Raw genomic sequence first — 24,997 nt, 5'->3', positions numbered from 1 at the left:
AAAGGAACTGAGACTAAAGCAGAGTGAAAAGTGAACATTTTTCATTGTCTATTCATTTGAATTCAAAAAATGAATTTCTATCTGATTGTTTTCACTACCCTTTTTATATTTGCTTTCTATGGACATTTGAGCAGTCATGTTTTACTGGCACTAATACTCAAGAAAAATATATATTAAGCTCCAGTATCTGAAAATGCATGATGGGCAAAATTCAACCCTGTGCAAAGATCCAGCAAAAGGCTCGTCTATTACTTATGCCCCACATAAGCCCTCAAAATAGGGCTAAAGCAATACATAGACCTGTGGTGCACAGGGATGAATTTTACCCTGACAGAAAATTTTCAATTATATATTCTATTTCAATATTCAAAATTTGCAATTTGTGTGTAGTAGTTAGCCACTTAAGTCATTAAGCAGAATTAATTCCATGAGACCCGTGCTGCTGACCAAGCATGCCAGTTTTGAAGCTCAGATACCAGAGCCACAATGACTGGCTTGCAAGCTATTCATGTAGCAGAACAGATGTTTGTAAAGAAATTTGTGACTAATTTTATTACATTACTAAACTGAAGCACTCTATCAATAGAATGATACCAAAGTCAACTTGTACATTCTTTTAGCGTTTTGTTGTCATGCTTACATCATTTTAGTTTACATTCATTCAATAGTACATTCATTCAACGTCCCAGAACTAACTGAGTTGACTGGTCTTTATTTTTTTAAGCCTTATAGTAGCATCTTCAACATAACAGAACTGAAAGTAAATTACTTTCATGCCAGTCTACATGATTATGTTTACTGTCTTGCCAAATTACTATTTTTATGAGGACAGAGTGGACCACAAGATGGCTTTACTGTTATTCAACTATTCTCAGTATTAGTCTGGGTAGGGTAATATTAAAAAACTAAATGAACTTGGAAAGCTGCCTGTTTAGTTATAGATTTAGGCTCCAGTCCTGCAAAGAATTACAACCATGTGAGTAGTTCCACTCATCTTACTCTACTACCCTGGTGTCTCAATGGGACTAGGTGCTTGGAGTTAGGGCATGCATTGTGTTTTGGTCCTTAGCCCCCAATCCAGCAACCCCTGGCTCTAGTGAGTGATTCTTATCCATGCAAGCAGCCGCACTAACTTCAGTTAAAGCAGAGGCAAATGCTTGGGAGTTTTGCCATCAACTATAATGAAGCCAGGATTTCACCCTACAAATTTCAATTTAGGATACAACTCTCCAAGCCTCTACTTTGAAAATACCTGTATTTTATATCAACCACTTTATTAAGTTCAACTGACTCACCCTTTTAATACATACATTTGATTAATTTCAGAGATTGGGATTTCCCCTTTCTAATCCCCATTTCATTAATTTATGCTTACATCCTTTATGCTTACATCCTTGTTTTCTCAGGTGCTTTGTGGGTTGTTTTTTTCTGAGGGCTGCAAAGACAATTTAATGTGCCTATTTTCTGTAATCTTCTGAAATGACACAGCTGAGTGAAATTTTGCCCCAAACTAACAATTTGTAAAAATAATGGATTTTGTAAAAACAAGTTAATAGAAATCTTCCCAGGATTGTTTTAAAACTGAATTTCAGTGGAGATGGTTTCCTTTAAAGAAAAGAAAAGAAAAGAAAAGAAAAGAAAAGAAAAGAAAAGAAGAGCAAGGATTCTCTTGCAGAGTATCTTGCAGATACCAATCCAAATATTGCAGCATTGTGCTAGTCAAATATGTGAAAACATAAAAGCAAAAAATATTAACTAACTAAAAGCTATATAAAAGTGAAACTAACCAGTTTCATTTATCAAGCTGAGATATGCAAAAAGAAAAGAAACAGCCTAAATGATTAAAAGTACCTCATTTTAAAAAAAACTCTGTTTTAGTAATCTAAAGGGGTATTTTAAAAACACAGATACAGAAGTTATATGATTTTTAAGGTGACAATATTCCTTTAATATGTAGCATAGTGAAGTTATGCACACCTGAAGACTGAACATCATAAAAAAGGGCAATGACTCTTAAAACGTTTTCACTGTTACAGCACACATATGTACTTAGGGATTAAGAACAGATTTCTGTATTAATTTTAAATTCTAAAATGTAGTGGGTAACTTGAATGGGAATATTTCCCCAATATGAAATAACAATATTTATCAGAAATAGGGAAATACACAAACTACTATCTAGAAAAGAGCAGTAACTTACCTACTAATATCTAAGGTACAAAATTCATGCCTACAGTGTGCCTTATTTAATCTAATCAAAGCATAACTATTTGTTGTACACAGCCTAATCAGCACTGGTAAGTAAAGAACTGAAAATTAGTAAAGCACTTAAACACATGCATAACTTTAAAGATGTGAGCATTCTGATTGACTTCAGTGGGATTACTCACATGCCTAAAGTTACAAAACCGCTTAAATGGTTTGCTGGGTTGGGGTTGTATGGAGGATTTACCTGAGCCAAGCATGACTGCTGAATTGGGGAATGATCTCCAATTTTCATGCATTCAAAACTCTCACTGACTTTCCATGTTTAACTCATGATCCCTTCCCCTGGCATGACAAAGATAACAACTGAAGGATTAAGCTATATCCTCCATTCTCTTTCTTATGTGCTAATTTGCTGACTTCATTCCGAAGCTTTGGTTTCTTTCTTCAGGGATATGTACATTCCTTGTTGACGACCTGATCTTCCTGAGTCCTTCATTAGGAGGCATGCCATATAGTATATCCGTAGGGACTTTCAAATAGCCATGTACTGAATGTCCAGAGCCTGCAACACTGAAATCAGTGAGAGTGCTGTCATTAGCATCAATGGGAACAAGACTGGACCCTGAGCAAATCACCCATGTTTCTCTAGGCAACAAGTGTTCTGCCCTAATCTATTAAAGAAAGAAATATTTTTAAAGTTTTAGTGTAAACAGGCCTTCATTAATTTACCTTGATTTGCAAAATCTGTTTTGGTGTCTGGAGACTCATTTTAGTTATTTACTGTAAAATTGGTATCTAAACATATGCAGCACGCACTATATTGTTTTTTTTATTGATTTAATATTCATAGGCACTTTTAAAATCTGAGTCAGACACTGATTATTCCGGTTTAACAAAAACTATGATGCCTCACAGGGTGTTAGGGCAAGAGCTTATTCCTTTCTCCAAAACAAAGATTTAGCTAAGGCCTGAGCCTGAAAATCCTGACTTAGTTACGTCAGTGGTCTTCAGCAAGGCTCTGATCCTGCAGTACTGTAGCCAGTGGGGGCAGGAGCAAGTCCCTGCTCTGAAGGGACTGCCTTCCAGAAAGATTGTAATTGAGTCTTTATGCTCATTCAGTCCAGAATCTCCCTGCTGCGACTCCCAACAAAGATACCAATTAGTGCCAATTATGATGTTGCTCTTGTCCACTAGGAGCTGAGGAGGGTCCATCATCTTTTTCATACAGAACAGGATTCAGCTGTTAACTACTTTCAGTCACCATCAACCTAGATAAAATTCAAACCAATGACTAGATCTGACAGGTTCTATATCCTATTAGGAGTCCCCAACCCATCATGATCCTGCCTCCTTCCCAAAATATTTAGACAGGTCACAAGTACAAATGAAAATAAAATGTGGGATTACATTTTTTTTAAAAAGTCATTAAGTAATGGAGCATTTTTCATCTCTCAACAAACAGCTGCAACTAAAATTTTAAATGGAACTTTGTCAGGATAAAAATCATATACATAAAAAAATTTCTTCAGCTGTGTTACCAATATTAATACCTTAATGATGAAAAGTTAAATTAATGTGAGAAATCTAATTGACTTTTTATTCATTTATTATGTTTGTTTAGATTTTGCACTTCATAAAAACATACTAGTCAGTTTCACTTTGGTTCATGATGAGTTTAACTTTCTGGATCTCATGCATTATACCAATGCCTCAGTGCCTGGCTTTCAAATACTGAACAGGAATTTTTAAATCCAAACCAAAACCTGTTTTCATTTACTTGATCTTAAAAAAACCCATTTCACTGAATACTGTGTTTCATAAAACCTCCTTTTTTCCAAACAAAGGATCTTAATTTTGCTTACCTCATCTATGTGAATAATTCTCGGTCAGACAAATGACTCCAATGCAGTCCATGAAACTGCTTGCGTCAGTAGATATTGCTTATATGAGGTTGCAAATCCCAGATAAGGACAACAGAAGATAAGAAAAAATCTCCTACCTCATTTTTGCTCTCTCTACAAAACTGAAATGCAACATCTCTGTAAACTTTGAAGGTTAGAGGTTTAGAGACAGATTTTGTATTGTATATAGAACTATAATAAAACATAATGAAGCAAAACATAATGTAAGCGTAACGAATTCCAAAGTTTTTATATTTTAGGGCCTGATCCTGCAAACCCTTTCTTATTGGAGTGATTCTGCAGCCCTTGTTCACATACATGCTGTTTACTCATGCAAGCAGTTCCATTAAGTCAATGGGACTACTCAGCAGAGCTACTCATTGTGAGTACAGATTGCAGGATCTGATCTATACATAAGGATGTACAGGATCAGACTGTAAGATAAAAAAGTATAAACTTCATCCTGATTACATTATATTTTGCTTCATTATGCTTTTATGACAGTTTTATATACAACATCAAAATCAGTCACCTAACCTCTAACCCCTCTACAGATTATACAGAGACAATATTTCAGTTTAGGAGAGAAATTAAAAAAAAAAATAGGAGGCAGTTTTTCTTACCTGCTGTCTTCTTCATCTTCTTCTTCATTGTTATGGCCCAGTGCCAGCACTTAACAGATCAGAGACCAGGACAAAGAAAAGTTAATTACTGTATGTAAACCGAGTTTTTTCTATGACTCATTTGTTCTCAATGAGGTCTCCTGCATGCTAACTGTTAAACAGTACAGTCATTACATTTTTTTGACAATTAATGCAAATTCTACAGCTTTGCTGTCTTCATAAATGACAACACCCATCAGTGTTAAAACTTGCATTTTTTCCAATTATCAAAAGATACATTGATATTAGATTTCGGACTTCATCTTGCACTCTCTACTCAGATGAAATTCTGTTTGACTCTATTGAATCTTTTGTCTGAATTAGGTCTTTTGGAGTCAAAATTGTTGCAAAGTAATCTCTTTTTTCATTATGATATATATGTGTACACACATACAAACACACACTCTCTAATATGAGGACATTTCTAATTTCATACTTCATAAATTTTATACACCGAGTTTACAGCTTACAAAAAAACCACTCAGTGAAACTAGAGACAATGCCCCTGGCCTCATGTGTAAAACAGAGGAACTAACTATGTTCCCACTGCAGCCAATGACAAAATTCCTTTCGGCTACACTGGTGCCCTATAAATTCCCTTGACTATTTAGAAACACAATTTCTAATTCCTGCAGATATAATTCATAATTTCTTCCGACTGAGCTGCATAATCTATGTTGTGGGTGTGTGTCTTTCACTTTATCCATTTTGTGAGGTATGGGTCCTTGAGGAGAGACCTCAAAAACAAAAAGATTCTTTCTGCTCTGGATAGATGTTAAAGATTCCATGGTACTTTTTGCAAGAGAAAGGACTCACTCTAGTGAGCGAGGCTAAATTTCTGTGGCACTACTTAAACATCTTGTGCTACCAAGACCCAGCTTGTGCCTATATGAGAGTCACTCCAAACACCTATTTATAATCAACACGACCATCCTATCAATCATTTGGTCTTTGATATTTTTGCAGTGTAACTTGTTTTCTCTATAGTTCATATATTATGCTAGAGTTTGTTTAATGGAGCTGAGTTTTCTTTCTTTTTACTCTATTAGTGTTGAAAATATTTTTTGGGAAAAGTCAGAAGAATTATTTATATGCTTGAAGGAATCTGAAAAGTAGCTGGAAGTCACTTGCTTCTCATGTTTATTTATTTAGTCTGAGATGATCACCACATATTGAACACTCACCATACAACATTACATTGCTCCAATCCTTGAGTTATTACTACACATTTCAAAAAGTATAATTTACACAATTGCTGTCTTGAGGCTGCATTTTTTCTATCACTGATGAAAGATCACAAGGGAGAGAGCAAAGAAAATGACTGTTTCATGGGATCCCATATTTATGCATTTTCTTCAACCACAGATTGTTTTGGCAGTCTAAACAGTAGCTTGTAAAGCCTTCTTTGATGTCACCAACATGCTCGTTTTATATATTTAGTGTAAAACAAAAAGAAATATTTCTCAAAATAATATCACACAAATAATTATTATTTCACTAGAGATGGGCATGAACAAAAACATTCATGATCTGAATTCCTCAAAATAAGGAGGTATCTGAAATCCAAATGCAGAACAAGACTTGAACCCAAAGAAGAGCAAGGATGATAAAGTGGTTAGGGCATTAGCCAGGGACTCAAGAGACCTGCATTCATTTCCCTGCTCTGCCTGTGAGATGTTGGGCAAACACTTATTTTCACTGTGTCTGAGTTCCCCAGTTGTAAAAAACGGGACAATGGCATTTCTGTACTTCACAGGGGTATTGTAAAGATGAATGCATTGAAGACGGAAAGGCGCACAGGAACTCCAGCAATGAAGGCCATGAATGTATCATAGCTAGAGTTTTACCAATAATACTTTACAATACTTTTCACTTACAAAGCTTTTTTATCCGCCTGTTGATCTCAAAACATTTCACGATGGGCAAGTATTATCATCTCCATTTTACAAATAGGAAGTAACAGGTCAAAGAGAGGCGCAGTCACTTGCCCAATGTCACAGAGTGAGTCTGAGCAGGCCCTCACATTGGTAGCCACGTCATTTAAAAACTTTCAAAGACATTAAATATCTGAATAGGACTGAGGGCCGAGTCCTGCTTGCCTGCATTCACTGTCAGGTGGCTACTCTAGAATGGACCGAAGGTTTTGGCACAAAGTAAATAAATGCTAGTGCACTGACCACATGAAGTATTTCTACAGATCTGAACATTTCTACCTGTTCTAGAGAGATTCCCTATATGTACAATGGAGAATTATGCTGGAACCAAAATAATTTAACCTGAGAAATGTTTTAAGTGCAACCATTGGAAATACAGTCCTAAACTTGGCACTTTGATACTGATCAGCAACGCTGCCATACCTGCACCAATAAAATAGAATGGGAAATGCTTGTCATTATCCATCTTCCATTTTTAAAAAAAGGACTTGATTCTGCATTCTCTGTGCGATCAAAACTCCCACTGAGTTCCTAGAAGTTTTGGGTGTGCAAGGAATGCAGAACTAGGTCCAACAATGATCAAGAAACACTTCGTTTATTCAGGGCTTCCTAGAAGTTCTGTTGCTCAGACATGGCCTCCCACTTCTTTCACCATCCAAGTCTTTTCCTTAATTACTTACATGCTCCTTGATTAGCACTTTACTGATTACAAATGATTTCTTTTTCTTGCATAGTCAGAACATATCCAGGCTGACAAAGGTTTTTCTCTGTTAAATCAGTGTATTCCCATCTCAGTATTACCGAATTACAGTCTGAAGATTCTTATATTTTAAAAACACTGATCCTGTGGTAAAACCTGTGGGACAGATTTCAGAGTGAGAGATCTTCCCACATCATTCCACTGAGGGGGTTGGAAGTGGGGTTTCCTCCTCTATGGAAAGAGGCTGCAAAGCTGATCCTTAAAGCCAGTAAATCTTTGGTGTGTGGGAGACCAGGGTAAACCTTACAAAGGCCTTGTTCCTCCAGAGTGGCACTGAATCTCAATCTGCCACTCCCTGCCCTGCTCAATTACAGTCATATTGTCAGGGCTTCCATCTTGCTATGGCTGCCTGTAGGCTCAGAACAAAAGGTAAATGAAGTCCCAAACTATTATCTTTCTAAACTAATTTCTATGGGACTGAAGAGGGGATGACGCAGGTGTATAATTAGTTGAGCTGGTTGAATACAGCCAAAAATAATTGTCAAATTATTTGTTTAATGAAAGACAGCAAAATTCCCTGGATAATGTACTGAAACAATAATGTTAAACCAACTCAACTAATATCAGAAACCACGCAAAAAAAAAAAATCCAACCACAAACCACCCCTGAATGTGTGTGGTTTCCAACGTGAGTTCCAGTAGATCAGGAAAGATTTGAACGGAACTCCCAAAACTTAGGAGGTTCACATTCTCTAGTCACTTCCAAAGCATCGTGGCTTGTACTTAGAGTCAATGACCATCAGCATTTTGACAGGTGTGTGTGCACTATTTCATAGCTCGATGCCCACATTTTCAAGGGTTGGACTCCTTGTTTACACTTGCACATGCAATATAAAAATATCTCATATCTGCACAAGCACTTTAAATAGTCTAATACCTGAGGGTGCACAAGCTGTAACATTTGTACATGCAAAGCCGAGGGTCTCTGGTTTCAAATTCTAACATCTGTATACCTGTAGGGGTCAAACCATTTAAAGGGCTTGGGCAGGTAGAAATTCTCTTAGCACACAAGTGTCCAGACCTGCAAAGTATGTGTCTAAGTATCTGTGCATACACACAGTGGGTGGGTAAAAGCCTAAATGAAAGCTTACTCAGAAATAATGTGATGGTAATTACCATTAGAAATCATTTTATTTTCAAATAAGTACCAGAGTACATGAGGTCTATACCTTGACACAATACCAAATATATTGAATGCATTTATCCAATTGTTGTTTTGAATTTTTCATGTGAATCTAGTGCTCATGAAAAGTGGCACATTGCTAGACTTGGAGACTGAAGTCCTATGTACACCCAAAGAACAGATACAATACGTTCAGTGGCCATGCAAACTTTCCCACACTCATAGGCGCCGACTTTCCAAAGTGCCAGGGGGTACTCGACCTCCAGCTCTGCCCAAGGCCCCACCCCCATTTCACTCAAGTCCCCACTCCCGCCCTGCCTCTTCCCGCCCCCATTCCACTCCCACCCTACCACTTCCTGACCCCACTCCACCCCCTCCTTCGAGTGCGCTGTGTCCTCACTCCTCCCCCGCAGAGCCTCCTGCATGCCGCAAAACAGCTGATTGCAGTGGGCGGGAGGCATGAGGAGGGCGGGGGAGGCACTGATCCACAGGGCCCACCAGCGGGCTGGAGGCACTGGGAGGGGGGTGAGGGAGAGCTGATGGGGGGTTGCCGGTGGGTGCTCACCACCCACCCATTTTTTTCCCCATGGGTGCTCCAGCCCTTGAGCACCCACCAAGTCGGTGCCTATGCCCACACGGTTTCACCAGATTTAAGGCATCTTGACTAGAAAGGACAGACCATGGTCTCTCTCCTGGAACTGTCAAAAAGGGGACCAAATAAGTGTAATTATGGTGGTACAGTACTCTTCATGATGGTGATAACGATCAAGTGCAAACTGGACTGAGACCATCAACTCATTTCACCTAGGCCACTAATAAGACATTAAAGGGTGAAAACTTTTGTTGAATACTGAGCTGAGCTTTGAATTTTAATCAGTGATCATGTATGGCATATCTCTGTGTTTGTGTATCTATCAACACACACACAAAAACTATGTTAAAAGAATGCTATTAAGATTACAAACCATGGGTGATGCGTTGCATAGGCTGGGGAAGGCTATGCCTCCCTAAACAGCCCAGCATGGCCATGGCCATGCTCCTCCCCGAATCCCCCTCCTGATTGCCCTTGCCCCTTGGCCCCAGCCCAGGCAGGCTGCCTCTCTTCAGGGAAGCTGGCTGGGGCTAGGGGGTTGGGGAATTGGGGTGGGTTGGGGCCACCCCACACTGGGGGGCCCCTGGGCCCTAGGGCTGTGCTGCCCAGCGCTGGGGGGCAGAGGGGGCTGGAAGTTTTGGGGCTGCTTGCCCTGTGCTTGGGGTGCTGGGGCACTGGGTCTGGGGGGGGGCACGATTGCCTGCCCACCCGGCACTCGGGGGTTGGCTGTGCATCACTCATCTGCCCAGGGCTCTGGGGGGCTGGCAGACACATTGAGAGGGGGATCAGGCGGGGGAAGAGGGGCAGGTCCTCGGCTGGGACGGGGGTGGGGCTGGCCAGGGGCTAACCTCCCCCAACCGGTGGTTCATCCACCGCCCATGTTGCAAAAAAACCTCTCAATTGTTAGGAAATGCCAGAATTAAGGTTGTCTGTGCAACCTTAATTCAGCCCCCTTGTTTGTATGTATTATGATGCAGTTTTTAAATAAATGATCATCTATTTTTTTCCATAGCATGCATGCACACACGACTCATTCAGCACACAGAAAGGACAGTGTTCACTTATGGAATGGGTAGTTAGGCAATATTTCTTTTTAATCTCATTGTTCAATGTGTGGACCCATGCCTTATTTACCGCATGCTATTTCAACTCCTACTTTGAAGACAGAATCATTGATTTACTCAGGGGCTTTTCTTTGGCACTCATCACTATAGTATTTGAGCACTTCAGAAACTTTAATTTATTTTCACAACACGAGTAGGTATTGTTATACCCAATTTACAGCTGTGGAACTGAGACATAGATAGATGAAAGTAAAGAATATTCACTATATTTTGGTGCCCAATTTAAGACATCTAGGACCTGATTTTCCAGAGTATGTATCATTACATAGAATTTTATATGTTGAAAGTACAGCTCCCATTGACTTCATTTTAAGCTGAGAGCACTCAGCCCTTTGGCAAATCAGACCCCAGTCTCTCAAGTAAGGCATCAAGAAAACGAGGAACACACAATCAGTGATCACCTGTGGAAAGTTTGGTTTAAGTGACTTGTCTACCATGAGATAGGAACTCTATGGCATAAGCTGGGCTGGAATCCAATTCACCAGGGCAGTATTAAACTGCCTTAACCACATGAGACCATCCTTTCTCTTCTTGCAACCCCCCCCCCCATTCCCCTTCCAACTTCTGCAATAAATGGAGCAGGGGTCCTACCGACAACAATCACCTGTCTCTTCCCTTCTCGCCTCCCCATTCGGCCTCTACTTGCCCTCACATTCACTGCCCCATCTCCACTGGCTTCCTGCCCAGTCTCACTCAGTGGGCTTCTCATCCAAATTTGTGTCCCTCCATCCCCATTCACCTCCCTTGTCCCAGGATCTTTACCGAGCCAGTGCGCATTCGTCCCCCTCCCGCCTGGCTCTTTATCTGATATGTCTCCCCTCCCATTAATCTCTTTCCTCCGCCCACCGGTTCCCAGTTCTGGTCTCCTTGGCCAGCCAGTCCCAGTCTCCCACAATGGCTCCTCATCCAATCTCAGTCTCCTCACTCCTGCCCCTCCTCAATTCCCTATGAAAATCTCCTTGCCTAACCAGTCCCAGTCTAATTTCTCTACCTGCTCCCAGATCCAATTCTTGTGCCTTCTGAGTATGAATCAGCAGTTTCCTCCTCCACACTGCCTGGGTCCTGCAGGAAGGTCATTGAGAACAAAGGAGAGACAGGCTCCTTTATCACAGTTCTGGTACCCAGTTCTAACCTTGGCCACAGCAACCCAGAACTGCAATTGTAGGGAAGGTCATGCTCAGCCCAGGCTGGAGCATGCCTAGTGTGGAAAGAATCTTCAGGGAAATTATGTGCAAAGTTCTAGCCTGTGTCTACTGAGCTTGTGAGAACTGTGATTTCTGGAAGGATTTTAATTAATCAACTTTGGGAAGATTGTCACAGGGACAGCAAAAGGCACATTCCTGATTCAAAGGTCACTCCTCTGCCAAATTTAAGTCTCTGCTCCAAAGCATGGGGGTGCTAAAGCTTCTCAAATAATTGTCACCAGAATTTTTTTAACACAGGCAAAACAACATATTTTTCCTTAGGCTTATTCTCAGAAATTAATAATCCATTTTAGCTGAAATTTGTCCCCAAATGGTAGGCATTCAGCAAGGGAAATTTTAGCTAAATGGTTAAATTTTGCCAATTTTATAAGTGACTTAAAACAGAATCTTACAATAGGAAATGACAAGAAAACTAAATAATAGGTAGGGCCATTAGCCCTGCCTATAATATGATACATACACTTCATCATGGTCATTAATCATAATATATGTAATTGATAAAAAGGTATTTCTTAATTGGAACTAAATATTTTTCCCTAAGTTAGCATATTACATTACCAAAAAACACTTCACTAATTTACCTTCTTTAAAAAATCTCATTTATAGCTTGCAAAGGTGAGAACCTTAAGAGGTTATAAAAATATGAAATGACATAAAAGTCTGCAGAATGGAAAACTGTTTCTTGTATTTACTGAAATAAATCTGTAGAGTGCTCAGATCCCATGGACATGGCCTTAGTGAAAGAACCTAGATAGACTGAAGAGCAGTCTGTGGATATTGAAAACTGTACCTTCTCTCTTTGAAAAAGGCAGAAGCAATGGTTTTATGTAAGCCATTTGAATTGAGAGCGGAGCTTGCAAGAATTTCCAAGTTTTTTTTTTAACTTGACCCATTTACACATTAACATGAAACATCTCCGTTTTCTCAGACATCTACTGTTTGGGAACCTGTCATATAATTTGTCATTCTCAATGAGTCTGCATTTAACTGTGGGTGTAAAAAATACAAAGACGAGGTGTGCCTGGCGAACCCAGGATATGAGTCACTTCAGCCAACATTTTGCATTATATCCTTCCTACGTAGTAATTAAACGAAACAAGAAAGGAAAAAAGAGAAGGGGTAACAGAAAAGGGAGGAAACAGATTCCCTTAGGGTTAGGCTTTCCCACCTGTCCATAAGAATGATGTTTTCCTCATCATTTAATTTAGAAGAATCATGAAAGGGATTAGTAAGAAAGATAACAGTAAATTAATCACCAGGAAGGAGGGTGATGACAATGTCATAGATTGAATAAAAACTGCGTGTCTCAAAGGGACTTGCCTTAAAGGTTTTCCTTTAAGGTTAGGAGAACTCAGTTTGCTAAATTTCAACCTATTTGAACAACACAGTATTTGAATGGAATTATCTGAGGTTTGTGTTTTGTTTAGATACCTGGAGCATGGGGTGAGCACAACGTGTGTGTGTGTGTGTGTTTGTGTGTGTAAGTAATTACTATCATCCAAAACTAGTCACCTGGAAAGATACTCAGAATCCAGACAATTAAAAGGTAAGGGCAGTTTAAATGAATTTTTGAAATGTTCAGATTGGTGTGGAGCATACTCTGAAGTGCACTTTTGAAATCTTGCTACCAATTGTCAATGTGCTTATATGTATTTTTGAAATGTTAGTGTTTTTGTGCATGTTTACCATTGTTCAGTCAGAGACTGTACCAAGATTAGGGCAAAATACTTTTTACTGGTGTCAAATATATAGCATGCATCAGTGTAAAAGATAAATGTTCTTTAAAAGCTGATATTTCCTTGAGACTTTCTTATAGTTAGACCATCATACTGGAAGACAACACGAAGTGCAGGATTACTTGCTAGGTAATAAAACTGTCATCTAGCTAGCCATCTGTCCATCCACTCAATCAAGTTCACACGCCACAGAATCCAAGCACTTTCTGATTTCCCTCTGGTGTGAATGTATTGGGCTGTTAGGCCCTTATAGACTTCAAATAGATCAAGTGACATGGAGAGATTCCTAAAAACAGATAAAAGATACCACTTGAGTAGTTAACAAATATTCCTGTTCCTGCATAGTTTAAAAAATCATCAACAAACCCCCCCTGCTGTAGGATAATCCCTGCCATCAGATCATCTCTCCTATATTTCTTAAAGCAGATTTGCCAATACTCACAGACCGACCAACCATCTCCCGAGTTATAAAGTCATTCAAAATTAATAGAATTTACTGTACCCTGAACCACTTAATTATTTGCCTACTGATTGTGCTATAAAATCTACAACAGAAAAATATCTTGTGACAAGGACAAATAGCAACAACATACTACATTTGAAGATATAGTTCAAGGAATCTTATTCATGAATCCTTCTATAATTTTAGGCAAATCATAGCAGAAAGTATTTTAGTCTTTTGGGGCCCAATGGAATGTTAATAATGCCACAAGTGGCATGTGAGTAGTCCCACTAGTGCATGTGAGTAGTCCCATTGACTTCAGTGGAAGAGCTATTCATGTGCATAGAGTTAAGCATTTGCTAAGTCTTAGCGTGGTCACGATCTTGATTTGCATAGCACAAGCTTCCATTTAGTCAAAAAAATGGTGTAGTTTTAAAATTAAATTTCCCCTGAAAAATAACAGGGTTAATACTATGGGAACATTTTTTTTTTAAATGACAAAACTTGAAAAAAATTTGCAAACCCAGAACTTCACCAGGTTTTCTCATCCCTAGTTTCTTTATGTATCTGTTCATCTGACTTCTTCTGGCAGTGTATTTGAGATGTTCAATCTGGCAGGTAATTCTGTTCATTCCAGGAAAAAATACAAAGGGGGAAAATGCATACAAATGTTATTCTACTCTATTCATGCTCTGTTGTGTTGGCTTTCATATTTAAACTTAGCAGCACTGTTTTACAATAATTAGTTTCCATTACATATTAATCTGTTTTGTCAGCAGTAAAGAGCAGCAAACAACAAACCATACCATCCTCCAGGACTCCAGGGAGATAAATTACATCCTAGTTATTAATCAATAATAGTAACTCTCCTAGAAAAGTGGGTGCTTATAAATGTATATGAAGGAAATGTTTGCCTTTACTATAAAAGGGTAAAGTTTGCTATGTAAACTCTAGTGCTCTGCTATTTTTCCTTCTCTGCAGTTGTAGTTCTAGACAAACATTTCACTTGAGCTAAGTTACAACTTCATCCATCAAATATTATATGTGACTGCTGAAAAGCAGTCTTATTCACCATTTTAGTTGTAAGTAACCTAATTATAGTGTGTTGAGCTACAGTAGATCTGTGTTTTCCTTGAATTTCAGGATACTATCATATTTCTCTCTTAAGCCTGAGTTCAGACAATTGCTCATACAGTGTCTGCACAAAAGACTTGGCAGTACAATACAATACAAGCTTGTCTTTACTTTTTGTGGTGGGCCCATAAAAGATAGAAACCTGATCTCTTCTTTCAGCTTTTACCGGTGAAATGGTGGATTGACAGAGTCACTACCATGCTGCTCTGGATAGAAATAAAGAGTCAGAAAACCTATAAAGGTATAATAAGGTGTCAGTTTTGCTAAATCCGTACGTCCTAATTGCACCTACAATGTAAAGGGAAGATTTTTCAAAGGCACAAATGGCAGGTAGGTGCCTAATTTCCATTGAAAGGGTCAATGTAATACACTGAAAGTCAATGGGAGTTGGGTGCCTAGTTGTGTTGTTGTGTCGTTGAAAATACCACCCAAATATTTTGTTTTCACCTTAATGAATTTAGTCCCAGACAAGGTACATGTATTGAATGCAGGAGATCTTGGTGCAATGATTAATCCAACAATGGGTGGAGAAACTGCTTCATGTATTCGTACTTGAAAGCTACTACAAACAGCTAGTTAAAATATAGCTGGAAAAGGGAATCGTGTGGTACATAGTAGCTTTAGGATACAGATATTTATTATTAATTATTATTATTATTATTATTTAAAATCACATGGTTTGCTTCTATCAGCAAAAACTGTTCTAGGACACATCATTTCCTAGCAATGCCAGGGCTCATCCTCACAGGTATTTACTATAAGAATTGCTGCACCATCAGCATGTGTCTCAAAATCATTTTGCAGTTGGAATTGGGAGTAAAAGACCCTCCTTTCTTCCAATACCACACAGAATATGGTACTTTTCCAAGTTTCCTTCTGTCAGAGATAGCATTTTAAAAATATTATTTACAAGAAAACTATACCTTGAGGACAGTTTCCCCTAATGTGCTACTGTGGCAATGGGGACACTGAAGAAGCAGCAATGCAGCAAAGACTGTTGCCTGTCCAGCATAAAAAAATGTATCAAAAGTAAATTCACAAACTAGAAAATAAAATAAAGCAAGAGGAGCAACATCTGGCTTGCTGTACTACAGCTAGAATGGATGGGAGTTTTATCAAAAGGTACTAAGTTGAGATGGAGCTTTTGATAAACAAGCAAAGAGGGCATGCTACACGACTTTAAAACAAAACTTTATTGCTCAGCTAATAAAGCAGGGAAATGTTGGCTAGATTATTTGTAGACAAGAAAGACTCTAATCCAATCTCAGCTATTTCAAATAATACAGTAGATCTAGCTAGCACATTTTATAAAATACATTTTATTAGCACCTGTATCCATCAGAAGCAGCAGGCTCTGACAGCAAAATGCTTGAGTTTCTTGATTAATTAAATCTCCCCATTATTACTAAGCCAAATCAGGAATAGGCTCTGGGTCAACCTGTGACCAGGGTGGAATTGTTAGAAGGAATCAGGCCCTGATTCAGAAAAGCGCTTAAGCATGTACTTAATGTTCAGAATGCACTTATGTGCTTTGCTGAATAAAGAGGAAATTACACAAGTTTAACAACTTTTTCAGTGATTAATTTTTGCAGAGATTGACAAGGGTTACCAGCTGGTAAAATGCTATTTGTTAAATTGTTGTGATATAACGACACCAAATATTTTGTCTAGTATTCATTCAGCTCTAGGATTAAATTTAGGCCTCAAAAGAGTAACAAGTTATGGGCCAATAGCTATTAAAAAAAAAAGATTCTAAACATGCAAACTACAAAGTCCTGACAAGCTTTATACTGGACTAGTTTTTTAATGAATATAGGACAACTTCTAGATGGGCTTGCAGATATAGGCCCAGTAAACCAGGATGTTTGGATAGTCTTCCTGCACGAAGAAAATGCCTTTGACAATGTGGAATGGGCCTACGTAAAGGAGGTGGTTAAAAACCATAGTTATTTTTGGGTGCCCAATTCAAGACACATTAAAGGGAAGTGATTTTCAGGAAGTGCTGAATACCCACCCTCTGAAAAATCAGTCCCCTTTAAAGGTGTCTCACACAACTTGAGACACTCATAATTACTAATGACTTTGGAAAATCTTGGCTAATTAGAAAGCCATTCCTGAAACAGCTAATGTACATTCTGCGTATGGGTAAATGTAAAGTGACATATCTCAAAAATAATTTCTTTCAGAAGGATTTCAAGGAGGGTTGCCCATTATTCCCCATGATTTTTGCTTGGAAGCTGAAAGCCCTTGTTATGAGATTGAAGTTGGCATACATATAAATAAAATTTGCCTAACTGAGAGCAAAGCAATTTTAGATGGGCATCACTCGAATCCCCAGCAACATTAGGTAGAAATTAAACAAGCTCAGGCATTTCAGCTTCAAGTAAAATACAGACCCTTTCTAAATAGTCAGATCTAACCAACCATTGACTAGGCAACCAGTTCACGAAACATCCTCAAAATATCTGGAAAAGGTTATCTAAGATACTAAAATGTAATGATCTGCCCTCAATAATATCTTAATCACAGGAACTCTCAATAATAACCATCAAAAACTTGAAGGGCCTTATTCTCATTTATACTAAGGTCACTATGCATCATTCTGGCACTGCAAAGGTAAATTACATTTACACTCATTTTAAGGCCCCTTTACACTTCCAGAGTGGTGCAAAGCAGTATTAGTGTAAATAAGAAACAAATCCTAGTTGAATCAAATAAAAAGAGCTCTATTTGAAGCGATTAATCGAAAGTGAAAAAGATAAACTATCAGGTTGAGATTTTCAAAGCAGTTTAGAGGATTAGAACATATCTTACATTAAGAATGAATTTTTTTACTTTCTGTTATATAGATTATACCGTCTCACTTGGGAATACTGGCAAAGTGGTGGATTTTCCAGTCTGTATTAATTTCTAGACTCTTAGACTGTCTTGAAAATATCAACCTAATTAATACATTTAATTAATTCTAATGAAAGAGGTATCTAACCTCTCTAGACTGCTTTCAAAATCTCAATTTAATATTTTATGAACAGTCTAGAAATTAACATAAAAATGAATATAGACTTGAAAGCCCAGTATATTGCCAGTACTGCCAAATGAGATAGTGCAAGGTATATCACAGGATGTTCCTAATGGAAATAGAGAGAATATTTCAAAACTTCAAAGTAAAGACAGTACAACTACACATTAACCTTCGATTCCAAGTATGCTGCAGGTAAAAACATATAAAAAGGCACAGCATTGACAGTGTATAATTAATAGCCAAGAAAAAAGTCCTGCCCAATGTCTGGCAGCATGTAAGCAAATACTGTGCTACCTTACAAAGCAATGTCACAATCTATGGGGAACCTACCTTGCACAACCTCCCAAGGTCTCTCCTATCCCGGGTGAGTGCCCTACCCACTCAGCTACTGGTTATGCTGGGCACTTGTTCCCTCTCATTTTGACTAGCAGTTCCATCCTGGATCTGAGAAACCGCCAGATGAAATTTTTGTTGAAACGGATACATTGCTGCAAAAAGTTTCCATTCTGATGAATCAGCATTTTTCAATTACCAAAAAAATGTCAATAATTCCCACCCAGCTCTACCTCTAACCAGGGACAGTACTCCCCTTCTCTGTGCTGCGGGGATTATGAAGCCTTTTACTGCCTGCATGTTGTTGTACTGGAGGGTGAACATATTATAAGGAACCAGGAGGTGGTTACAATACTGTATATTCAGAGACTCTTAGCTGCCAGTGGAAATAGAGACAAAGTAGGAGAGATCATATCTTTTACTGGATCAACTTTTGTTGGTGAAAGAGAGGGGCTTTTGTGCTTCCACAATGGAAACAAAAGTCACACTGGTTGGGTAAGCACAGTTACTAGTAAATTGAAACATATTTACAATAAAGAGAGGTAATCAATTATTTTGTTTTAAAGCAGACAGTGAAACTATGTTTGAAAAGTCTTCTAGACAGAAGTAGGACTTTGGTTTGTTGTGTGGCAAGCATTTGCTTCCAGTAATGTACAAAAACCTCACCAGAAGACACGGGCCTTTATACAGCGTCAGGTGTTTACATTTCAAAACAAGATCTTTCTTTCTCTCTCCAAGACCCACAAACTAAGCACTGCATTTTGTACAAGATACCGTAACTCCAGCTCCACTTTTTGTCAGCCTCTAAAGGAACTGAAATGGATCTGCTAGAGACCTCATTAGTAGATGGTTTGTTTTTAAAGCTTAGATTTTCTTTTAACTATATATCAGAAACATGTGAAATCAGGGGGAGTTAGGCACCTAAATATCTTTGACGATCTGGGCCTGAGAGGGTTGTCTAAGCAACATGGAGCCAAAATGACTCACACATCCCTCGAAGCAATCACTCCAGGTTAGGGTTGAGGCAGATTACTGAGGCAGTACAGGGAAGCTCATTCCGTAATAGTTCTGGGGATAGTTAGAGAATGTCATATTCCAGGGTTGCCAGTATGACACTGTTCACTCAATTAATTTTTAAAAATATAACTCGAAGCATTTTTTAATAAAAGTGTTCCTGGGGCTTAAGGCTATGCTCACATTTTTACTTTCTACAAAAGGTAAAAGATTCCTCTTTTAGGACAGGATGTGATGATTTACCAATTAAAGACCAGAGCTTTGAGAACTTTTTTCAAGCTCCAGCTGATGCAATGCACAAAGATTAATGACGCTGAACAGAGAACAAAATTGGCTGGGTGAGGAGCACACACACACACCACCTCCAAACCCAGACAACATAAAATGAAAATATCCTACTCCAAAGATCAGAGGGGTAGCCATGTTAGTCTGGATCTGTAAAAGCGGCAAAGAGTCCTGTGACACCTTATAGACTAATAGACGTATTGGAGCATAAGCTTTTGTGGGTGAATGCCCACTTTGTCGGATGCATATCCTACTCCAAAGAATAACTTGTGTCTCAATAGAATCATAGCATATTAGGATCAGAAGAGACCCCAGGAGGTCATCTAGTCCAATCCCCTGCTCAAAGCAGGACCAACACCAACTAAATCATCCCCCTTGTAACAGTGCTGGAGAGTTACTTTAGTTTCAGCGCTGAACTTAATCCTGGTCACTAAGTGGTTGTAGGACAGAACAACGGTCCCGACTAGAATAAATATTGCAGGGTAGGAGACATTCCTCAACATGGTATATTACAACAGATGCCATCTCTATCACTGCCAGTTCTGCCCTCCACATCTAATGTCACTTTTTGCCAATGAAAGACTCTTGGGATACAACAAAGGGGCTCCCACTGTAGCACTTCCCATGCCAAAATTAAAATAACTATTCACTGCTCTGAAAGTTATCCAAATCCACCATTAAGAAAAATTGTTACTGCTAGGAAACAGCACGGAATATGCTATGCTTTATGAATTTTTAAAAATGAGAGTGTTGAAAAATATCCTGTACTCCGTCACAGCAACCTTAATACAATAGAGGAGGGAAACAGGAGAACCCAGATTTTAATGGAGGGTGAGATTTTTCTAGAAATTGCCACCAGATTATATGGGACTGGGAAAATCAAATATAGAAAGACAAATCTTGAATGAGTGATTTTTAAGGAATTTTTTATTAATACACCTGAAAATTGCACAATTTCTATATAGAAACTTTGAAGATATTGGTTAGCTGTGTTTGGCACGTCTGCATTAACAGAAGCAAAAACAATTAAAACATTTTTAAAAAAAGAAAAGGAGTACTTGTGGCACCTTAGAGACTAACAAATTTATTTGAGCATAAGCTTTCGTGAGCTACAGATCACTTCATCGGAAGCATGTTAGTAATCAGACATGGCTACATTGCAGACAGTGTTGTAGCCGTGTTCGTCCCAGGATATTAGAGAGAGAAGGTGGGAGAGGTAATATCTGTTATTGGATCAACTTCGGTGTGAGAGACAAGTCACTGGGGGGCGGGGGAGGAGAGAGAGGAGAGAAGCTTGGGGAATGGGGGTGAGTGGGTTATAGATTGTTGTAATAACATATAAATGCAGTATCTCTACGCAGCCCATGATTTTTAGGATCAAGCAAAGTTATAAACGTATGGCTTATTACAAGAATCTACAATCCACTTAACCACCCCCTTCCTGTTTCCTCGCCCCAGAACTGGAGAAGTGTTAACCAGCCACTTCACCTTGAATGGTCCCTTGAAATATGTGTTAACTACTTATGCCAAATGCTCTGTTCCACCTTGGATTTAGCTGTGACTCTCTGAAGACCTGAAAAACAGCTCTGTGTAAACTCGGAAGCTTGTTTCTCTCACCAACAGAAGTGGGTCCAATAAAAGATATTACCTCACCCATCATGACTAACTATGCACAGGAAAGCACTTCTGAAGGTAAAAGTTGCTGGTTTTATATGGGTCAGAGAAGTACGTAATTCATGCTCTTAAAGTGTGGTTCATCTTCACCCTTGAGTGTATGGCCAGGCATGCTGGTTTGAAATGCTGCAACTTTTTAGGGAAGGAAAACAATGATGAATATCTAGGTAACCACCCTCTAACATGCAAATATGCCAACAGCTCACTCCTACACTCTTATTCTATTCAAGTACTTCCTTTCTTGGATCAGTTTTTTAGAACTTGTTCAAACTTTGTTTTTGTGTATTTGTTAATGTGCAGATAGCAGGAAATTCCTTTGGTCTTGCGGAAGCTGGCTTTTCTTCTCACATCTCTCTGTCTGGAGAGGTGTGTGGGCAGGTGGGAAGGTGTAGTGTAGAAAACAGGTTGAGAGACATTAGACATTCAAGTTGTGGACATAGAGGAACATACTTATTGAACACGGTTGGTATGTGAATATTAGTTACACTTCTCTGAGCTTATTTTTTATTATTTGTATTATGGTAGTGCCTAGGAACTCTCAGTCATGGACCAGCACCCCATTGTGCTACACGCTGTACAACCACAGAACAAAGAGGCTGTTTCTGCCTCAAAGAGCTTAGAACCGAGATAATCTCATTTTACTTGTAAGACTTTGCTGCCTATATGACATTTCAAGAGAGGAAACACACATAATTTTTTCAAATCAGCAAAATTCAATCTGATGAATTATAATAATCTCTGATTGCATTATCAAGGGTACGTTGTCACTTGACAACTGCTGCTTGTTTCTACTACTAATACTGGACCCAATCCTACAAACTGTAACTGGAATTTACAGGTGCATTGTTTTAATTTCCTACTCAACTCCCTCACCCTTCAGTCTATGCTATTGGTACTATAACCGTATTTGTTTAATGGGTTTTTAATAATATTTAACATTCATATATTCCATATATTTTACACATAGCCCACCAATCCTGACAAACACTCACTGTCTTATTCAAGCAATTTTCTTTCTCAGGGACAATTACCACCTTGACCCCTGTACCCATGTTACACTCCTTCCCTTTGCTTCTGTGTCACATAGGCCCTGATCTTGCAACCACATACTCATATGTGTACTTTCACTCACATGAATAGTCCCACTGGAGCCTGACTTCAGTGGGAGCAGCACTGGGGCTAAGGGCCTATGATCTACCTGTTTACTTGATATACTGCAACATCTCTAGGGTCCAATCCTGTTCCTACTGAAATCACTGAGAGTTTTGTCATTGAGTTCAATGGAAGCTCAAGCAGGCCCTACGTAGACAAACAAAACAGGGTGTCATATGGTGAGGCAGAGCGGTGCTTCTCTTTTAATAAGAGTAACACTTGTTTGAAGAACTAGAATAGAAAGTAACAACTCAAACTGAAAAAAAAAAAAACCCGAACAAGGAAGAAATGAATCTTTCTAATTCCCCTTGATTGATGCTCTAGAAGTTTCAGGGGACATTCCTCTCTTTTTTCTAGTAGCCACACAAAGAAATACTGCTTGAGCAACTTTGAAAACAGACTGCAAATTTTATTGCTGACTCTTTGCCCACAATAAAATAGCACACTTTTAATGCTGATTTTACAACAGACAGAGTTTTACTGAATAATATGGACACTTTCACCCAGAACGGTAACATCTACTCCAAAGGCTATTACAATGGACAGTGCTGCAGCAGATCACAAAATATTAGATTTACTTGCTCTACATAATAAATAAAAAAATAAATAAAAATTTAAAAATATCACCAGTGTCCAAAAGCCACATGGTATTCTAGAATACTTTAAAGTATATATGATCCTTAAAATGGTGGTGTGATGGAATGAAGATCTATAGCCCAGGGATAGATGAAAAGATGAAACTGTGGACATGTCAAGGTACCCTAGCAGCATATACTTCAGAAGTAGAGCTAGGGTTCATATTAACAAGGAAAGGTCAGTTGGAGGACGACATAGCTGGAAATAGTTATTTGCTCACAACTCAAGTGAGGTCATGGAAGTATTTGGAGACTGGCCTCTGAAAGTGAATTCCTGGAAAGAGGAATGAAGGTCTACTATCAGAAGATGTTCTCCTGAAACGTAAGAAGAACAAAAGATAGATGAATCAGATTACCTGGAGACACTCTTAACATAGTACATGTATAGATGAATTGAAGAATGAGTTACTAGGACCATATTTGGGGTTGGGAAGGAAACTTCCCCCTCTTTCCCCCTCCCCAGGGTAAGACTGTCAAAGATCCTGGAGATTTTTCAGCTTCCTCTGCAGCATGGGTCACAGGTCACTTGCAGATTTAAGCCAGTGTAAATGGTGGATTCTCTGTAATTTGAACTCTTTAAATCATGATTTGTGGGCCAGAGGTTAGGGGTCTATTACAGGAGTGGGTAGGTGAGGTTCTGTGGCCTGCAATGTGGAGGAGTTCAGACTAGATGATCGTGATGGTTCCTTCTGACCTTTAAAGTCTATGAGACCATGTTAACTGCATCTTTTATATTTAGCTTTCATGTTATATTGTGTATATGTTACTGCCTGTTCTATTGTGCGCTTAGCTTCTTTTCTTTAAAATCTTTCCCCAGGTTCTTTTGTTATAAAATAAATTCATCTGTTCTTTTACCCTAGTTATATTTCTTTAATAGGAAATATAGAAGGGACCTTAACACTTTGATCTACCTTCAAAAATATGCTATGATTAAACAATGCATATGGAGAATCAGCATGTTTTCAGTGTGCCACGTCTAGCTACAAAAGTGGAGAATGGCAGCCTAAACTATTACAATGCTCTCTGAAGAAAAGCCTTGTTACTGATGGTTTCTGTTAGCCAGGAGACATCTGAGGCAGATGTTAAGACTGAAGAGAACAATGACCTGGTTGATCTGTACTCTTGGCTAAAGACCTCGCAAGTTAATGCTGCTGAGAAGCAACCGAAACATACTGGGTAAAATCCTGGCCCCCACTGAAGTCGATGGGAGCTTTGCCCCACTTCTTGAAGTGTGCCCCAATGTGTGGGCTAGACTGCGCAACCGTTACTCACTAAAGCAAGTAATTACCCAAGGGGCCCCACTGGAGTCTAACCTCATATGTATGAGAATGTGATGTAGAAGACTCCGCAGTGGAGACTTTTCCTCTCATTTCCATGCTACAGCTGGTCATGTCCTAAGGGCATGTCTACACTTCAGTCCAAAGTTGACCTATGTAATTACTGCGGTGGCCGATGTCCTCACTGCCCTCCTTCTGTTGGTGGTGTGCGTCCTCACCAGAAGCGCTTCCAAAGGCAGTGTTGGGGGGGTGGGGGCTGAGACCCAGAGCCCTCAGCTCCATGTAGCTCCCTGCTGGGAGCCCAACTGCGCCCCAGGCTATTGGCTCCCCGCTCCCAGCCAGGAGTGGGGGTCGGGGGGCAGCTGCCTGGGCTTCTCAGCTCCCTGAATGGGGAGCCTCTGGGCACCAATCCAGCTGGGAGTAGGGAGCCAGGGGCAGCCGGGCTTTAGCTACCTGGCTTTCTTGTCAAAAGAAATTGACAAGACAGCCAATGTAAGTAAGGCAGTGTCTACACAGACACTGTGTTGCCCTAACTACACCGACCTAAGCCCTAGGCCTCTTGTGGAGATTGAGTTATTGTCAGTGTAATACATAACTCACATCAGCGGGACAAGGCTGTAGTGTGTACACTGACATAATTAGGTTGATTTAAGCTGCCTTATGTTGACCTAACTGTGTAGTGTAGACCAGGCCTAAGTTACACATGGTGCATAGAACAAAGCCCAAACAAATTAAGTTAGAAATGTATTTGTGAATCAAATTACAGCTACAATGCAAGACATAA

The 24,997-nt window shown here is 39.2% G+C and overlaps 1 long non-coding RNA gene across 2 annotated transcripts in view; it reads right to left on the bottom strand.

Moving 5' to 3' along the window:
- Positions 1-2,207: 2,207 nt before the first annotated feature.
- The window catches only part of LOC311521232, a 36,751-nt gene continuing 13,961 nt past the window's right edge, over positions 2,208-24,997 (bottom strand). For both annotated transcript variants that reach the window (XR_014711828.1, XR_014711829.1), the window contains exons 4-5: positions 4,733-4,781; positions 2,208-2,778 (exon numbers count right to left, since the gene is read on the bottom strand). This is a non-coding gene — a long non-coding RNA (uncharacterized lncRNA). The remainder of the gene's footprint in view (positions 2,779-4,732; positions 4,782-24,997) is intronic.

The sequence above is a fragment of the Lepidochelys olivacea genome (genome assembly GCF_965140295.1).
Source record: "Lepidochelys olivacea isolate rLepOli2 genome assembly, chromosome: 5".
Lineage (NCBI taxonomy): Eukaryota > Metazoa > Chordata > Testudines > Cheloniidae > Lepidochelys > Lepidochelys olivacea.
This window is presented reverse-complemented; position numbering and strand designations above follow the sequence as displayed.